Genomic DNA, 19,437 nt, shown 5'->3' with positions numbered 1-19,437 from the left:
AAATGAACGAATTCCTATGCCCCTCAAATAACCCAGAGGTGCATTTTAAAGAAAAGGACACATTCTACTCATGTAAAAACACTGATTCCTGGGTGACCACGGGCCAGATTTAGGCGATTGGGCTGCATCCGGCCCCCGGGCCTTAGGTTGCCTACCCCTGATTCAAACCATATCATAATTTGCCTGTCATTCAGACAATAAATAAATTTTACATTCGTTGAAATGAATGTGCCTCAACCATGGCTACTGATTTCAGTGAGTCTGCTGGGAGTAAACCTGAGTTGATTGGTATGGCTCCTCACTAGAACATTAGATTCTTAATCTCAGGGTTGTGGGTTCAAGATCCATGCTGGGCAAAAATAAATAAATTCCTGCGTTACAGGGGGTCGGACTAGATGACTCTTGTTCCTTCCAACTCTACAATTCTACAGCCCTATATTTTAAACCACATCTGTTTATACATTTGCAGTATCATGCAAGTCCGTCTTCCAAAACAGTAAAAACCCAGCCAGATGGGCAGGGTATAAATAATAACATTATTATTATTAAGCAGATAGATACATAGAAGAAGAGGAGGAGGAGGAAGAAGAGTTTGGACTTGATATCCCACCTTTCACTACCCTAAGGCGTCTCAAAGCGGCTCACAATCTCCTTTCCCTTCCTCCCCCACAACAAATGCTCTGTGAGGTGAGTGAGGCTGAGAGACTTCAGAGAAGTGTGACTGGCCCAAGGTCACCCAGCAGCTGCATGTGGAGGAGCGGGGAAGTGAACCTGGTTCACCAGATTACGAGTCCACTGCTCTTAACCACTACACCATGTTGGCTAGTCTGAATAGGGTTGCCATATTTTAAAGATGAGGATACATTTGCCGACTTCTATGGATTGCTATGACAACTCTACCCATGAGAAAGAGGACGTGTCCTGGAAATGTGTTTATATTATGGCAACCCTTATATATGCTTATTGTTATTAAATTTTATGATGGCAGGTGTTATTTCACGGTCAAAAAAGACACAGGTGTCCAGTGGTTTCCAAAGTAAACTACAAATTAAGGCAATGTCACACTTAACAAGAGAAAAAACTTTGGCAGAAACCCCCACTTCATCGCCAGGTCCCTGGCCTGTTTAGACACGTTTCATATTGGTGAACACATCTTTCAAATGTCTGTGTCTCCTTGAGTCTGATTCTTTATGTGAGCATCCCATTTATATGTATGCACTAAACTTGCAATATTTTAAGCATTAACTCCGGGGGGGGGGGGAATCCACACACACATAACCCCATTAAACCTGTTCTATGGAAAGCACCATGTACGCAGATGGGGGGCAGGTCCCGCCAGCAGCATAGCATGGGTGCTAGTGCCTGGGGCGGAGGGCACACACCAGGAGGTGAGGGTGAATGAGACCCGCTATGCCAGCCCTCACCACCAGAGCAACCTCCCCACTGGAGCCAACCGGGGCCACACTGCACCTCCTGTTCAGCTGTGCAGAGGGGAGCCCGGCCAACCAACATGGTCATTGGTGGGAAACCACCACCCCCCCATGCTCGTGGAGAGGAGCACTTTGCAGGGTTGTGCTGAGGCCACCAGCATGTTGAGGGGATTGGTTCGCACCCCTCAAAATTGTGCACAAGGGGCCATGGTCCTACTGCCCCCCCTATACTACACCCCTGGGTCTACTTTCCTCTTGAGTTAGAATTTGACCCCTGGTGATGTTATCCTCAGAAGGCCTGCTATTCAAGCACACATACACTCTTGGGCAAGATATAACTCACCAATGAGGCTTTGTTCTTTTGTTCACCTCCTTGTGTTTGACTTTAATGAAATATGGCTTTCCCTTCTCTTTGAAAGCAGGTGCAAAATGGGCATGATTTTTCCAGCACGCATTACTATTGTAACAGTTACTGATAGTGTGTGTTACTGATAGCGTGTGTGGCTTTGTAACTCTTGGTACCATCTGCAAATCCTTTTTTTTGCTACGGGAGAATAGGCATGTGTTTCTCGGGAATAGGCATGAGTGGTGTCATGTCTCCGCATCAGGACCAAAATGACACGTATGCAATTAAAAAGCATTAGCATCTGACCGCTTTCCTAAGAAAAGCCCACATTTTCTTGGCAGCAAACGTGAGAAATGTAGTAAAAGTGCTATGAATCACACAATACAATGCTTCATTCTTGTTCATGAGTCTGCAATGCCAATCACATCCTTGTATGAATTCCACCCCCTCTCGCACTACAACTTCAAGCAATACCTTTGAACTAGGCTTTCATTCATAATTGAGAACCCTGCCAGCAAGATAAATATTTGTTAAAGCAAAGTTGCCAATTACTCTGCCTCGGAAAGCACCTGCAACTACCCACATCAAGATAATCCCGCAGAAAGCAAAATGGCATATGTTATTTTTTAAGGAAGGAACGTTTTGCTATTTATCTGATATAATGTAATTGTTCTTGCTAGGGGCAAAACGAGAGAAGCTGTCGTAATATATATATATATCACAAGTCACTATTGCATTTATTAAAGTCAGAGAAGATTACGGTGTTCATCTCCCCGCCATTAATTAAATCAGTATATCTGTTGCAGGTTTTGAACAGTAATGGAATAGCAGATGCCGGACTCCATCTTGATTTAGCTGCTTGCCTTTTCTTTCATTAAAATGAACGTGTTTGATTCCATAACATAATTAAATAAAAGTTTTGAATGGATGCTTTATAGTGGACTTGGCTGCTAATTTATATGATGGGACCAATGATCCATTAACAAAAAAATAAAAAATAAAAAATGATCCATTAACATAGACCTACATTGGCTCCCAGTACGTTTCCGAGCACAATTCAAAGTGCTGGTGTTGACCTTTAAAGCCCTAAACGGCCTCGGCCCAGTATACCTGAAGGAGCGTCTCCACCCCCATCGTTCTGCCCGGACGCTGAGGTCCAGCGCCGAGGGCCTTCTGGCGGTTCCCTCATTGCGAGAAGCAAAGCTACAGGGAACCAGGCAGAGGGCCTTCTCGGTCGTGGCGCCTGCCCTGTGGAACGCCCTCCCATCAGATGTCAAAGCAATAAATAACTACCTGACATTCAGAAGACATCTTAAGGCAGCCCTGTTCAGGGAAGTTTTTAATCTGTGATATTTTAGTGTATTTTTGGTTTTTATGGAAGCCGCCCAGAGTGGCTGGGGAGACCCAGCCAGATGGGCGGGGTACAAATAATAAATTATTATTATTATTATTATTATTATTATTATTATTATTATAGACAAAACACACACAGTTTACCTTCCTTGTTCCAAGTTGCAAAACAATTCCGGGGTGTCCATCTTTGGTTGTTATCTGTAATAAGCTAAAAAAAAAAAAAGTTACACAGCTATACTAAAAAAAAGGGGGTAGGTGGAAGCAAGTTTTATTGAATTCAGTTTCTCATAGATACAGCACAATCTTTTGCATATTTGATATGTTCTATAGGTCTGGCCACCTGCTAAGTGTGCAAACATATTTCACCCTCAGAGGGTTTTATTTCAAGAATGTTTGCATTTATCTAAGGCCGGGGTAGTCAACCTTTTTATACCTACTGCCCACTAATCCATCTTTCTTGATGGTAAAATTTCCTTACCGCCCACCTGTGCTCGATGGAAGGAGCATTCAGCTTGTGCTGTAGACACCCCCGACCGCCCACCTAGAATCCTGAAACGCCCACTAGTGGGCGGTAGGGACCAGGTTGACAACCCTTGATCTAAGGCAAAGAGTAGATAAGTACCGTAAGTGATCTCACATTCAAAGAAAAAGAACCAGTGGTATAAATACATTCACTCCCTTCAAACACTTTCTCAACAGGAGATGCTTTGGCATCATGGATTTGATGTTGCTCCATGTCTGTATGAACCACACAGAGTTATCCGTAAATTACACCTCTCTCACAAGAGCCAAGCCTTCAGAGACTTATGACTTGGATGTATTTGGTACTTATGTATTAAGTATCTGGACTTATGTTCCTCCTTTCTTCCAATATGGGGCCCAAGATGGCTTACAGAGACAAAATCAATTCATCACTGGGGTTGCCCTCTTCAAACTTAATACAGTGGTACCTCAGGTTAAGTACTTAATTCGTTCCGGAGGTCCGTTCTTAACCTGAAACTGTTCTTAACCTGAAGCACCACTTTAGCTAATGGGGCCTCCTGCTGCCGCTGTGCCGCCAGAGCCCGATTTCTGTTCTTATCCTGAAGCAAAGTTCTTAACCTGAAGCACTATTTCTGGGTTAGCAGAGTGTGTAACCTGAAGCGTATGTAACCTGAAGTGTATGTAACCCGAGGTACCACTGTACCTTCATTTTCCTAGTCTCATATTTGTTTGCAAAAACCTCGTGTTCTATTCTATTTTTTTCTTTCTTTTTAAAGTGCCCCTAGAATTCAAAGTTGAAAATCAAGCACTGAAGTTCAGCATGCATTCATTCGTCCGTTCATTTTGATTCGCTCAGAATGTGAGCATCATTCTTTTCAGGTCGGCTCCTTACACATTGTTCTTTTGATGGCATTCTACTCTACAAGTCACCCAGGCAACACAAGCAAATGAATCACGCGGAGGATACACGTAGGTGAGTGGTTTATCTGTGTATTTTGTAATGTCAGTTTCCATGCCTGTGCACCCATGCTTCTTGCACAACAGCTGATTCTGCCTGACGTGGTGTGATATGAGCTTGTGCATTGACCGACAGCTAACAATAGATCCATCTAAGCTGGTGCCTTTGTACACTGAGCTACACATTATGCAACTTCCTTTTTGAATTAGGAATTAACTAACAGGCTTTTTGCTCTGATTCAATTTATAGCTGCGTTAAATCTACTAAATTCCTCCAGCGTCAGTGGGGTACTCCTGGGGTTTCTTAGGCTGCGATCTTATGCACACTTACCTAGGGGTAAGTCCCACAGAGCTTAATGGGGCTTATTTATTTTACTGTATTTATTCAAGTGATAATAGGACAGGTTAATAAATAATACTCATTCTGTGAGACTGTAGAAAATTCAAAAAAATGCTCCAAAATTATGGCAATATACATTAAACTAAATGGAAAACATGCACGCACATGTATAGAAGGAAAACAGTGTCAATGAAGACAAGAAACTAGCATTTGACAGAGTAAGTACCCCATTGCTGTGTAAACATAGGATTTGAATATAATTAGAAAGGTAGACAAAATAAAGTACACAAAGCACACTTGGTGGTTTACATGGCTGAAACACAATTATCCTCTTTTCTCTCTCTAGCTATGTCCAAAAAGCTTGCTTCCTGCCATTCCAATATATAATTCCAGCTGCCATATAATTTAATGCTCCCCACTTTCCTTGGCTGTGGGAAGTTCAAAAACAGGTTTGCAGGGTCCCCCCTCCCCTGTTTGGATGAAAAATACTGGGGGCTTGCACACCCTTCTGTGAGAAAGAACCTTGTTTACAAATATAAAGGTTGAGCAGATAGCAAGCTAGCAGACATGTCGACAGAGTGCTAGCTCCAAACACTTAGAGATGCCTTTCCTGTGTCTGTCCTAATTCAGAGCCAAGCTACATGCATCTCCAAATCCGAGGATGGGAGAAGTTGGATTGGGTTTCATGTATCTTTCAGAAACCGTAAACAGTAAAATAAAAAGGGGGGGGGGTATTTGTCAGAATAGTGGGATGCAAGGTAGGGGATTTCATCATTTCCCTCCATGTGGCAGTTCTCAGCATATAATCCCCCTTAAAAACAACTCTGCTGTTTGCCATGAGATGGAAGTTCCCATTGGTGCCATATTACTTCTCTTCCATGTGCCTTGGCCCACACCCCACATTCAAAGCAGTACGCATATGGTGCTTGCATGTTTTCTTCCATGGATGGCAGAGCTCAGTGGCAGAGCACAAACACTGCACAGAACGTAGAAGGGCCCAGGATCCATCTCAGAAGAAGCATCCTGTCTGAAACTCAGCAGAGCTGCTGCTGGTAAGTGACTATAGGCAATACTGAACTAGATGGATCAATGGTCTAAGGCAGGGGTCAGCAAACTTTTTCAGCAGGGGGCCGGTTCACTGTCCCTCAGACCTTGTGGGGGCCGGACTATATTTTGGAGAAGAAGAAAAAAAAAGAATTCCTATGCCCCACAAATAACCTAGAGATGCATTTTAAATAAAAGGACATATTCTACTCATGTAAAAACACGCTGATTCCCGGACCGTCTGCGGGCCAGGTTTAGAAAGTGATTGGGCCAGATCCGGCCCCCGGGCCTTAGTTTGCCTACCCCTGGTCTAAGGCAGCTTCTCCTGCTCCCGTGCTTGAGAGAACAGCAATTCAGTCGCTGCTACAGTGTAAACAACACAGTGGTCAAAGCACTTCCCAGGTTGGCTCCTGCTGTGAGCAAGCATGCATGTATCAATACATGCTTTTCCTTTGTGGCTTTATTCACACCTGTAAGCTGGCTACATGCAGTCTGTAATTCATAACGCTCTGTGCCGGCTTTTCAGAGAAGTTATCAATACAGCACTTCCTCTTCCTCTTTATATTGCTGTGTGAGTTATAACTCAGATCGTCTTTGTTATATCCAATGAGTTACAACAGCCATTACAGTAACTTAGCTCTCCTCCCGTCCCTTCTCCCAAATGACCTCATCTTTCATTGCTCAGGAGGAATTGCACAATTTTTCCAAAGTATTTCCTCTGTTTTCTCTGTGGAAAGGCATGAAATCCAAGAGGCCGTGACAGCAAATGAGGCTGTGATCCGCAGCCCAAGTAGTTCACTTCCAGCAATGTAAATACCTGTATTTGAAGAAAATTATTCTAACACTTTGGAGTAGACCCACTGAAATTAATGGACCCAAGTTAATCATGGTTCTTAATTCCAGTGTGGGTGTAGTCTTTGGAAAGGTTAGTTGAATGCAATCCAAGATCTCCTTTTAAGAAAACCCAGCAAGTCTCTTAAGTGGGTCGTGGATTGTGCTCTGTTAAGCAATGGGTCTTAGACTAATTTATAACCAGCACTCCCACTGGATCATTACCATTTACTTTGCATCTATATGGATCCATTTCGGAGCTAGTCTGAAGAGCTTGAAATGCAGCAGCTTCAGGACTCAAGTGATGGTTTTAGCCAGGGGATGCAGACAGCACCACTCTGATATTATTACTAAGCACTCTGCTCCCATCCCTGCTGATGCCATCTGTTAAAACACAGCAGGAAGGAAAGTAACGCAGCTTGGGAGGAGGGTGGCTTGTTTTCCTTCAGACTTTTTCTGAGAAAATGGGAAGGTGCTTTTTCATCATTCCCTCTCTCTCTCTCTCTCTCTCTCTCTCTCTCTCTTTCCCTCCTCTTGACCCCCAAGAGGGCAGCTTCTTGGAGACCCCCAGCTAGACATTTAAGGGCAGGCCTTCAGACTTTTGCCGCTGTTCTTCTTTTGTGTAACTCCGCTTTCTATAATCCTGTCTCGGCTCCCTTTTTTTTCAGGGCAGCTCCTGTCTCTGTAAGTGTCATCGCACCAGGGAAATAGGCTGCAAACACACACATTCTGTACCCCACTGCATGGAACAAATCCTATTTTCTTCAAAAGCCCATGTGTTCCGTTTGGCTCCCTCCAATGTCATTTTGGCAAACCTCGACTCAGGGAGAGAGAGAGAGGCTCTTCACAGATTGTTGGAAACCATTTGCTCAGAGGCTCCATTCTATTATTATTACCCAACTAGGGCAGACACCAAACACATTCAGGAGTCAGCCAATGCCTTAATGGATGCAGCAGTTCTCTGTGTGCTGTACCCATGTGTCTCTGCGGTGCACTTTGTGCCTGCTGAGCCAAAGACCAACGAGCTACACACGTACTGCTGAAACCGGGCTGAGATATTCTAGTCTTTTAAAACAACGGTACATATCCTGCCATGCAACCTGTGAAGTGGACTCTGGTCAACAGAAGCTTATGTCATGAATTGGTTATTCATCTTTAAGATTCCACAAGACTTGCTGTCATTTTTTTCTGCAGCAACATGGCTCGGGGCATCCTTTTTATTGTTAACTAAAGGCAGAAGACTCCCTGGAAAAGACCCTGATGTTGGGAAAGATGGAGGGCACAAGGAGAAGGGGACGACAGAGGACGAGATGGTTGGATAGTGTTTTCAAAGCTACCAGCATGAGTTTGACCAAACTGTGGGAGGCAGTGGAAGACAGGAGTGCCTGGCATGCTCTGGTCCATGCGGTCACGAAGAGTCGGACACGACTAAACGACTAAACGACTAAACAACAACAACAAAAAAGGCAGTTCCTTCCTGCCAACCTAGCAGTTCGAAAGCACATCAAAGTGCAAGTAGATAAATAAGTACTGCTCCAGCGGGAAGGTAAATGTCGTTTCCGTGCACTGCCCTGGTTTGCCAGAAGCAGCTTAGTCATGCTGGCTACATGACTCGGAAGCTGTACGCCGGCTCCCTCGGCCAATAAAGTGAGATGAGCACCGCAATCCTAAAGTCGGCCACAACTGGACCTAATGGTCAGGGATCCCTTTACCCTTTACCTTTAAAAGCAGGTCCTACTTTGTTGTGGCCCTAGGCCCCATCACTCTGCCGCTTCAGCCAGTTGATGAGGAGCTGCCTTTTAAATCTTTTTTTAAAAATTTTTTTGGTTAATTGTGCAATTGATTTGGTTCATTGCATAGCCATTAAGAGCTGTACAGGCTAAGATACATGGCTCATGTCCACCACTAACTGTGCATTCGGTATTGTGGGGTCGATTCTGAGGAGCCTCCTCGCAGCTGAGATCAGGCTGGCCCCCTCCCTGCTGAACTTCCAGTGCTTGACAAAGACCTTTCTATTTCTGCGGGCACTTTGTGTTAGTTGTATTATGCCTATTTACTGAACTTACGTTTTTACCTGCAGGTTTTCATTTGTCTTAAATGCTGCATTATTTTGATCAATGGCTTGTTTTACAGATAGTTCTGTAAGCTGCTTTGCGGCCATCAACAGTGAAAAGAGGTCTATAAATACTGGAAATACATAATGAATGAATCCTGTGTGCTGGCTCAATTTTCTGCTGTGCTGGGGCTGCTGGAATTTGTTAAACAGGTTGAAAATGGTCAACTTATTAAACTAAGGAAATATTGTGTGGGGGGGGGAGATTCAAAGAGCACATTTGCTTTTCTTTTTTTTACTGGTTGTTAGGTGCCTTGAGCCTCTGAGGAGAAATAGATGGGACAGAAATTAAATAGTGGCATGTTGCCATACAGGACAAGGGTTTGTTGTTGGAACAAGCACGATGGTGCAGAACTAGCTGAGATGCTCTTCAGACTTCAGTCGATATATTTTATGTGCGCCGTGTAATAATGTGGCAAAATACTATTGTGAGCCAGGCTGTGCGTGGATGCAGTTGCTTCTTCTTTGACGATCACTCATAGCCAAATAAGATTGTCTTCCATAAACACGGTTTTAACAATGAGTCCGTAAGTGACTGTGGGGGCTGATTCTGGATCCACATGTCCTTCCACAGTGGGGACGTTGTTTTCCAGGCGGGAGTTGATCACGGTGTGGATTTGCCAAGCGTGCCTTCCTCTTAGGACATTTCTCCCTTGCGTCCTGAGTTCAAGTGTCTTCAAAGCCCGTGACACCTTTGGTAAAGGCTGTTCTCCAACTGGAGCACTCACAGGCAAGTGCTCCCCAATTGTTGATGTTTATACTACTTTTTTTTTAATTGTTTTGAGGCAGCCTTTAAATCTCTTTTGTTGACCACCAGCATTATGCTTTCCATTTTTAAGTTCGGAATAGAGTAGTTGCTTTGGAAGACAATCATCAGGCATCCTGCATTAACCCCCTGACAGTCACACCATTTCAGAAACTGCTACCAGCAGTATCCTTCGCACAGTCAAGTTTTCTCCACACAATTTCAGCATTGCAGGAGGAAGGAGGAAGGGCCTCCTTATTCCCCTACATATGGAGAATAGGCTCTTGTTGCTTAGTGCAGCACAAAGCAGTCTGCACATGCTCCAAGGTGCTCTTTTCCTCCTTGATTGCTGACTATGTTATATCTTCTAAGGACGAGCCCTAGCATTGAAACTGATTTCTCGTGTGGATCACATTTTTTATTACAGTGGTACCTCGGGTTAAGAACTTAATTCGTTCTGGAAGTCTGTTCTTAACCTGAAACTGTTCTTAACCTGAAGCACCACTTTAGCTAATGGGGCCTCCTGCTGCTGCTGCTGCACTGCCGCTACATAATTTCTGTTCTCATCCTGAAGCAAAGTTCTTAACCCGAGGTAATATTTCTGGGTTAGCAGAGTCTGTAACCTGAAGCGTATGTAACCCGAGGTACCACAGTATTATTCAACCCTGTCTTAAATTAAATTCTGGATGTCAGGGAACCTAAACAAGCAGCCCAGGGAATTGGTAGAATTCTTCCCTCTGCTGCCCCACACCTCTGGAGATTTTGAAGAGGAGCATGATAAGTGTCTCCCAAGGATGATTTACACTTGCCACAGCTGGAAGTTGGCCTCCAGAAAGGTGATGGCTCAAGATCCCTTTCAAATCACTCACAATTTTATAAGGTTTAGCAGAGAGAGGAAAAACAACTCCTCACCAGATGATACTCCTGGCAACAAATCCAATAGACAGGGATTTTTTTTTAAGTGCAGGAATCTGACATTTTGCCATGACGATAGAACTGTGCTGCTATAAAAGGGTTTCAAATGTGGCCCCAATATGGGCTGCAGGTCACACATGACTTTTGAGGAATTCTCACATTTCTTGCATTCCTCTTTAACAGTGATGGAGAATGCAGGTCTCTTCTGTAGACCTGTTTTGAGGGAATCAGACTGCATTAAAAAAAGAAAGAAAAAGAGGATCATTGCTTACTGGGTAGGCCACACAGCTCAGGAAGTTACTGCTCTCTCTCACACACCACCAAGATTGCATGTTCCAGACATGTTCCAGCAATGTGCGAGTGCTATTGCTTATTTAGAAATAATAAATAAGCAAACCCGCACCACCCACCCACTTGCAGGAGGTATCAGCAAACTTGTGGGAACCCCAATTGCTGAAGAAAGAGACACACATACAAAAAAAAATGATTTGGGGAGGGACATATGGGAAGAGTCCTTGGGGAAAAAACTCCAGTGAGGAATACGGTATGTCTGTTCAGTGGGCATGGAATGCCGACTGACTGTTGAAGAGGAACAGAAAAATGGAGCAGGGATGGAATAGAGTGGGCAAGATACTGAATAGCAAGTCCAGCTCATCGCCCCCAATATGGATCCTGTGGTATCAGTGACATAATTCTGCCACCAGAGAAGTCACTTTCCATGTACAGAGAGAGTCTCCCTGACTGCATCACTTCACAAATATGATATATTTATGTCTTGATACAGATGGAAAGATTTTGTACGTGGATAGCAGGTCTACCCACTGAGAACCAATGGAGGATGGGCTTCTCATAGGCCAGGTCTGCCCAGGTCTTGCCACTGCTCAGTCAACAGATTTACCAGAAATGCATGGGCTTATTCATTTATTTAGAGTATTTAATTTGTCCCCCTCTGCCACTGCCAGGCTAGAAAAATTCCTGCAGATTTTCATGGACCTGGTGAGCCTCCACATGGGACCATGTCCTGCATTCAGCTTGGCAGAACATAAGTTGTGCATGTTGCAGCTATGGCATAATAACATATATCATGTGCGCTAAAGAAAACACAATGTTAACGCTAAGTTTGTCTGAGGCCACACACACACAGTACCGCGGTTGTGCTGTGACGGTGTCCTGCCTCTGTCTGCCAGGCCAGCTTTGCCAAGCCTATATTTCTGCTGCAACCCAGGACCTCAGCCTGCAATTACTGCTTCTATCTGAAAAATAGAATGGAGTGTGATCAGTCGCTGTGCAAAGAACCAAGGATGTTTAAGAGAGAATTACTTGCTCAAAGGGGTTTTAAAGAATATCTCGCAACAGAATGTGGCTGTATTATATATAAAAAGAAGACATTTAACAGAGCGCTTTTCCACACATGAGTGCTATCTCATTGTTGTCAACTCAGTTTCTCTTTGTTTTCTTTCTCCTTGCTAGCTCAAACTGAGATGCTGCAGCGTATATGATTGGATGGATGACCTCAGACTAACTGCCAAATGGATGACTAAAAACGAACACAGAAAACACAATCCATTGTTTTCAAGCTGCCACGACCACTTTGTTTTACACAGAGGAATTGGTCTCTCTCCGTGTTACTCTTTTCAGTGCTGCACGCAGATTTAAACACCCAGAATCTTTCCTTTGTGACTTCAGATGTTATAACATGGGAGAATGAAGTGGAAATGTGAATGTGATGTTTAAGAGGTATGATGCTGAATGTCCCCGTCAAAATAAATATCTGCTCAGAATACATGCCTTTTTGATATTCTGGTTATGAAGGAAAAACAAAAACAAAAAACACCCCAAACCTATTTGTAATGGAAACTGAGCATCATGTACTAAGATTTTGGGCACACTGATGCTTCAAACAAGAGCTGTCTGTAAACCTGATTCAAAAAGAATTGTGAAATGTAGTTTATGTTGGGCATTTTAGCTTGACAAGGGTTGAGAATGTGGTTAAAATGTGGTTTGACAAAAGCCTACCTCCTATAGTGTCCTCTTTTTGGAGATCTCAACAACTCCCCACCCCACCCCCAACAATAATCCTGGCTATGCCTATGTGTATGATGCCTGTAACCCACATAGAGGTTAAGCAGCATATACCGTATTTTTTGCTCTATAAGACTCACTTTTTCCCTCCTAAAAAGTAAGGGGAAATGTGTGTGCGTCTTATGGAGCAAATGCAGGCTGCACAGCTATCCCAGAAGCCAGAACAGCAAGAGGGATCGCTGCTTTCGCTGTGCAGCAATCCCTCTTGCTGTTCTGGCTTCTGGGATTCAGAATATTTTTTTTCTTGTTTTCCTCCTCCAAAAACTAGGTGCATCTTGTGGTCTGGTATGTCTTATTGAGCGAAAAATATGGTAAATCCTGTTCAATCAATCAATAAAGAACCATGGAAACTGTAGTTTTTGATGTAGCCCTAAGCATTGAGAAATTCAAGGCCCCTCCCACAACACTACAGCTCCTAGCATTCAATGGCTGGTTTGAGAGCTGTACAGGCTTGAAACTATTGTTTTGATTTGTAAGATAGCTGAAAGCCTGTTTGCTGAGATTGGGCTATGATTGCTAACTAAGCATGCTTCCTGGAAAACATGTTCCATTAAAATCAACAGGATAATTTACAAGACCACTTTAGGTACACCTGAGTAGCTTCTTGCCTGCATATCCCCTAGTCCAGATTGCATTGCACTGAATGGGTTGCCAATTATGTGGATGCGTCTTAGGTTAACTATTTCCATCTAACACAGCATAGCGGTAATAACATGAATGGATGGCTCTTCAGGTGCTATTCCTTCAGAATACTTACTACACAAACTCTGCTCAGAATCATCACATTATATTACATTCAAAAACCATGATCTTAACTACCTCTTGTGGTGAGCGCAGGAGTGACTGCTTGATATCTGTTCAATAACTGTTCATATTCTAGCTGCAGAAAACACTCTGGAGGAATGATGAACATGTTGCTGTACTTATGAATCTGTTTGTCTTTTAAACAGTTTAGAAGGTGTGGTATTTCTCCTGATGATTCCTCTTGATTTTTATTTTTTTATTTTGACAGCTGAAATCTCATTCTTTTGGTAGGCAAAACCCATCTGCTCAAAGTAGCTGTAAATTGCAGAAACAACTTTTGGTTTATCCACACTTAGAAAGTGCGGGTTCAAGTGGATTTTCATTTGTCTTGCTGTTTCCCTCTGGGTTTCCCACTAGATCTGAAGAAACGTCCACCCACAGAAAAAATGGTTGACATTTGTTTCTTGCTTTATGACTCTTGTATTTTGCAAAATCCCCTAGCCCTGCCTGCACACAGTATTAGCGACTATAGAACGATGACAAATTGTCACCATCACCTTATTACCCAACAGAGATGAATTTATGCAAGATACTGTACATAAAGGTGCACTGAGTGTTCTCTATCCCATTTTCAATCTGCTAAGTGTTCAAATTCCTTATTGGGGTGTGTGTAAAAATTCCTTTAATCTCTGGCTGCATTATTCCTCCTTTGAAGTGAGAATTGGGTGCCAAGGAGTAATTCTTTGTTGTTAATTTTGTGGCTTTGTGTGAATTTAATGACCATAATAACAGGATGCCTTGAACAGCACTTTTTACTTTTAAAAAGATGGTCACAACAAGAACATCCCCGACATCTTGTGTGTATATAATTTTGCTTTATCAAAACCAGGGACCTCTGCAACACTTAGCAATTACTGAGTTGCAAAGTCTCCTGAAACAAAGCAACATTTGCACATAAATACCAAGGCCCTGAATTATATATAGCATATGTCATGGCCAAATAAAAGGGAAATGGGCGTCTCTCCTAATATCTGCATGGAAAATTCAATTAAAATGTAAATGTTCAGAATTCTCACAGAATGCACTGCCATCTACATCCAGCTATTTACAGTGGGGGAGTTTCAGAGGAAATTCTGGCAGGGACACTGTTCCGTGAACCATCATGGAAGAGCTAGTGGAAGTGTATTATGAAAAGCCTTAATAAAATATTGAATATATAAAAGCATGTGTCATCTTCTTTTTCTCATGCAAGGGTACTGGTCCAAGTGAGAAAAAGTCATACTGAACACAGAAGAGGCCTGCTCGTGAAATGGTATTTCTGATTCCAGTTGTCTACTTCAGCCTTTCATAGAGACATAGAGTTGCCATGTGTTGTCTGTGGCAGAATGAATGAGCTTCCCTGGTCATATGGCAGAGAAAGGTGTTGAAATGGTGTCACAACCATGACAGTATCTCCTCAAAAAAACCATAGCTAGCCATGCTGGCCCATGAGAAAAATTCCAGAAGCTATATCAGGATTATTAGGCCAAACAGAGCGTCACAAAAAGAGTGTGCAAGAATTGGAGTTCACCAGAACTCTTCATGAGGCTAAGCAATAAACAAAGAAAGCAGGTGGGGAAATTGTCTGGTGGTGAAGCAGTAAGTCGGCATCAGGTAAGTGTCTTAAGATGGAACATGGAAGGAGAAAGCAGACATTTAAACAAGGTTCTGTGAGGATGCTAAGTAGACTTCAGGTTGCACCAACGCCAATTGGGAGTGAGGGAACATACAATGGCTGATCCCTAATCTCTGGAAATATCAAAAACACCCATTAACCAGGTCTGTCCCCATGTTAGGTGAAACACAGGTTTCTTTGTAGGTAGAAAACACCTTGGTATCTCCTCTGTGCTTATTGCAGGCATCTTTTAAACTCTGCCTCCCTTCCGATTTTAGCCTTAGCTCTAAGACTTTTGAGGGATGGTGGAGAGAATTGTGCTGCTCCACGAATTTGAAGCCAGGATGCAGTTCCATTGATTTCAATGGCCCTTGCTTCCAAGTATTTTCACTTAGAACTGCAGCCTTTTGATTGTCACCGGACTCATTTATTTAACTATTTATAGACTGCACTTTTCATAAAAAACAACAGGACGGTATACCAGGATACAAAATTACAATAAATTGTGGGGACAATATTGAAAAGTCCGATGACAAATACATCACAGAAGTCATACATTGGGCAAATGAATGGTCCTAAAAGATGGTGGCAAGGCATATGCAGTTTCTATGAAACCCAAGGACACTCCAGTGAAATGAAACAGAATTCAGTACTCACATAGGGAAACAGAAGTAATGTTGGTGGGAAACGCGAAGCTGTAATCAAACGGATCTGGAAAAAATTCAGCAGAATTAAAAAGTTTATTTATTTATACATACATACATACATACATACATACTGATTAAATTTGTATACTGCCCTTCATCCATAGAGTTCGGGGTGGTTCACAACATAAAATTACAATATAAAAAACAAAAAATACATAATAAAAATAGGAGCAAAAGTATAGGTACAGTGAGCAAAATTTGTGACACTCACTAAGCTATCACATACAGTAGCTAATTCATTTTGTAATCAACTTTGTAATTACTGTATATGTAAATGCTTTGAGAATTCATTTACATAATTATAAGGGATGCAAAACTATAAATTTAAGACTGTAATTAATCTAGGGCTCATTGCCTCTTTTTATCTCGTGTATTTCTTGTATTACACCCTTCATAAAACAGAGATTCTGAAAATCTATTTATGAAGCATTTCCTATATTGCAGCTACTGAAACATCAAAGAATTCCCAGGACTTCTAAGAGCAGGTTTCACCATATCTGTCAGCTTCCAATGGGAAATGAAGGCAAATGTTCCCAAATAAATGAGGAAGGCAAGTTAATGCTGAGTTCTTTTTACATATTGTTGGTTTAAGTGGGGAAGTTCTAAACATAGGCTTGAACATGGAACATAAAAGTGCTTATTAACTTTGACTACATCATGAATAAAATGGAGTGGTGATGATTTAAAGGGGGGAAAGGGCGAACCGGGTTTTGAAATTCAGATTTTGTTTTACTTTTTCACACACAGTGTCTATCAGACTGTCGGTATTTCTGCAAGATGCATTCATTCACACTCCCCAGACACTTCTTTTAGATAATTATAGTGTTGGGAACCCTTTTGTCACATCAAGTGGCTTCATCGTTTAAAAGCAAGATGGTTATCTAGGGTGTAATGAAGCAAAACAAATTAAATTTAACAGTAACACTCCTAGGACAATAAACTAAAAAATGAACTTCTTTAAAAAAAATTACCTTCAAATGTAGCTGATAGGTGTGGGATAGCATGAAAAGATAAAATGTCAGCATCATATGTCCAGGATAATTTCGCCCCCGGCCTTGAGGCATGCAGTCCTGTTCTGTCCCAGGAACGAAAATGATATTGTTATGTGCCACCCCAACAGTGAGAGACTCCAGGGGTTTGTTGTGCTTACTCAGGCTCAGTTTCCTCAAAATGAAGATTAACAGAGACTCGGGTGTGTTTAGAACATATGGTTTTGGTTACACATACATGTATGCAACCTTGAGCATTAACACCTCCAGAGATCTTGCTTCCCAATATGCTTCCAGGAGAGCTCCAAAGTCCAGCACAGAGGAAGAAGAAGAGAAGAAGAGTTTGGATTTGATATCCCGCTTTATCACTACCTGAAGGAGTCTCAAAGCGGCTAACATTCTCCTTTCCCTTCCTCCCCCACAACAAACACTCTGTAGGGTGAGTGGGGCTGAGAGACTTCAGAGAAGTGTGACTGGCCCAAGGTCACCCAGCAGCTGCATGTGGAAGAGCGGGGAATCGAACCTGGTTCACCAGATTACGAGTCTACAGCTCTTAACCACTACACCACAACATGTCTCTGTGTCTCCTGCTTCCAGCTCACTCATGGGCAACTCTGGCTATTGTTCTCCTATGTACCAGGCAGATGAGAGGGGAGGGAAGGAAAAGACCACCCATTTGTTTGATGTCACAAAGCAACTTCTTTCGATCTGCTAAATCATGGTACTTAACTAGCCAGCCAAAGAAAAGAAACCCAAACCCAGCAACCAGATGCCCAAATTAATGTAACTCTTTCTCAAATACACACAACTCTGATCTACGTTTGTTGTCTGTTTGCTATGTATCTGGACACTTCCTAAGCTATTGTAACCGAATTTCTGAGGGCTAGGTAATAATTTGTATCCATTGGCTCTTCCAAATCATGTTCCTGATTCCACTGTGGAGCCAACCTTGGAAGCTGAATCTCCTTTTCTAGCCAGTGATGTGGTTGGAGCTCATTTTTTAACGGACAGACTGAGCACACTGGCGGAGGAAGAGGAGTGCAGGGGGAGCGCACTGCCCCTGGCAGCACGATCCCGGTGGGGTGCCACTGCGGCTGTCCCCCCCCCACGCTGGGTGCCATGCCCCCACAGGGGGCGTGCCACACCGCCAGGATGCACGCCAACCCCACCCCCGCCTGCTCTCCGCTCCCCAGTGCCGGAGCATGAAGCTCTGCCACTGACTGAGCAAACCCCCAAACCACCCCAAAGGGTTCCTAAGATCAAGGAATGGGCTTTTGTCTAAGTTTGGATACAATTCGACGACAATTTGAACCTTTCAAAATGGCACTGATTTTTCAGTTACTTAGAATTCCTGAACAATGCCAGGTACAAGGCTACTATATATTTTGGAAAACTATTTGTTCAGTATGCATTTAGATACCCCTTAAGGTGTCATAAACAAATTTTTCATGATGGTTCCTAAGTTGACGGAGCATGTTTCTTTTTGGCTACAACAGGATGCAATTTTGAATCAAGATGGTGGGGTGAACCTTTCAAAACTGCACTTTCCCCTGTGATTTCAGAGCTTCATTGTTGTTTTTGGTTTCTTAGAATTTCTGAGCAACACTGGATGCAAGACTGCTAACAGAGTATAAAAAATGCTTCATCACACAGACCCTGTAGATTTGATGCACCTCTGTTATTGCTATGTGATATGGCAAAGCAAATGCATTCGTAAGCAACCCAGAGGATATGGCAGGTTATAATGGATGATCTACAGATCATAAAGCTAGCTTGTCATTATCTCATTGGTGGCTGTTCTGCATGCTTGCTCAAGCTGTGAAGGCCCAAGGCATTCACTGCAGCAGAGTTCCATGGTTTGATCCACAGTTCCTGCCCCAAGACCCAGACCACCTTCTTCTCACTATGAGAGAGGAAACAGCCTTTTGATACAAGCTATGGTCAAGTCCTTCTCCAGGCAGACAATGCAGTATAATTACATCCACTCTTCCTATGAAAGTGATAGACCAAAAAGCATGTCTAAAGAACAAGGGCTGAGCAAGGCATACAGGCAAGACAGTTTGTTGGTACCAAAGCAGAGAGAGAGAGTTGTTCTTGAGGTTTCTTTTCATTAGGGGATAGTAGAAGCTTTTTGGCGATTCTTCTGATATGGAAAAAAGTGGGACACAGAAATTCAGTTTAAACTAAAATCAGGTCAGTGGAAACACTCACACATATTGGTAAAGCTACGGAAGGCTCTTGTTTTTATGTATGTTCAAGGCATATTTCCTCCCCAGGCAAGGAGCAGTGCTTAGTGTAGCTTGAAGCCAGCTGCATCAAAATAAAATGTACACACACACATGTTCTCTCTGTATGAAGGGTTGGGAACCTAATAGCCCTCTAGATTGTACTGAACTACAACTCCCATCAGCCCCAGCCAGGGGTGGCACATCCTGTTTCACTGCTTGAGGTGAGACAGGAATTTGCCACCGCCCCTACTGCTGCTCCTTCCTCTTTTACCTGTGTTGTGAGGCGATGCCTACAAAGCACTGGCAGTGATGGCAGCTGCAGCAGCACCCGTGAAGCGCTGGCAGTGGCACCAACTTCCAGTGAGATATTGCAAGATCTCGCCAAAGTCGTGTGAGCTCTCAAGCACTCCGTGAGATCTTGTGAGATTTCCGTGAAATCTCACCAGAATCTGGGGCCACTGCTGGCACCACTTTTC

The sequence above is a fragment of the Podarcis cretensis genome (genome assembly GCF_951804945.1).
Source record: "Podarcis cretensis genome assembly, chromosome: 1".
Lineage (NCBI taxonomy): Eukaryota > Metazoa > Chordata > Lepidosauria > Squamata > Lacertidae > Podarcis > Podarcis cretensis.
Note: the sequence above shows the minus strand (reverse complement) of the source record.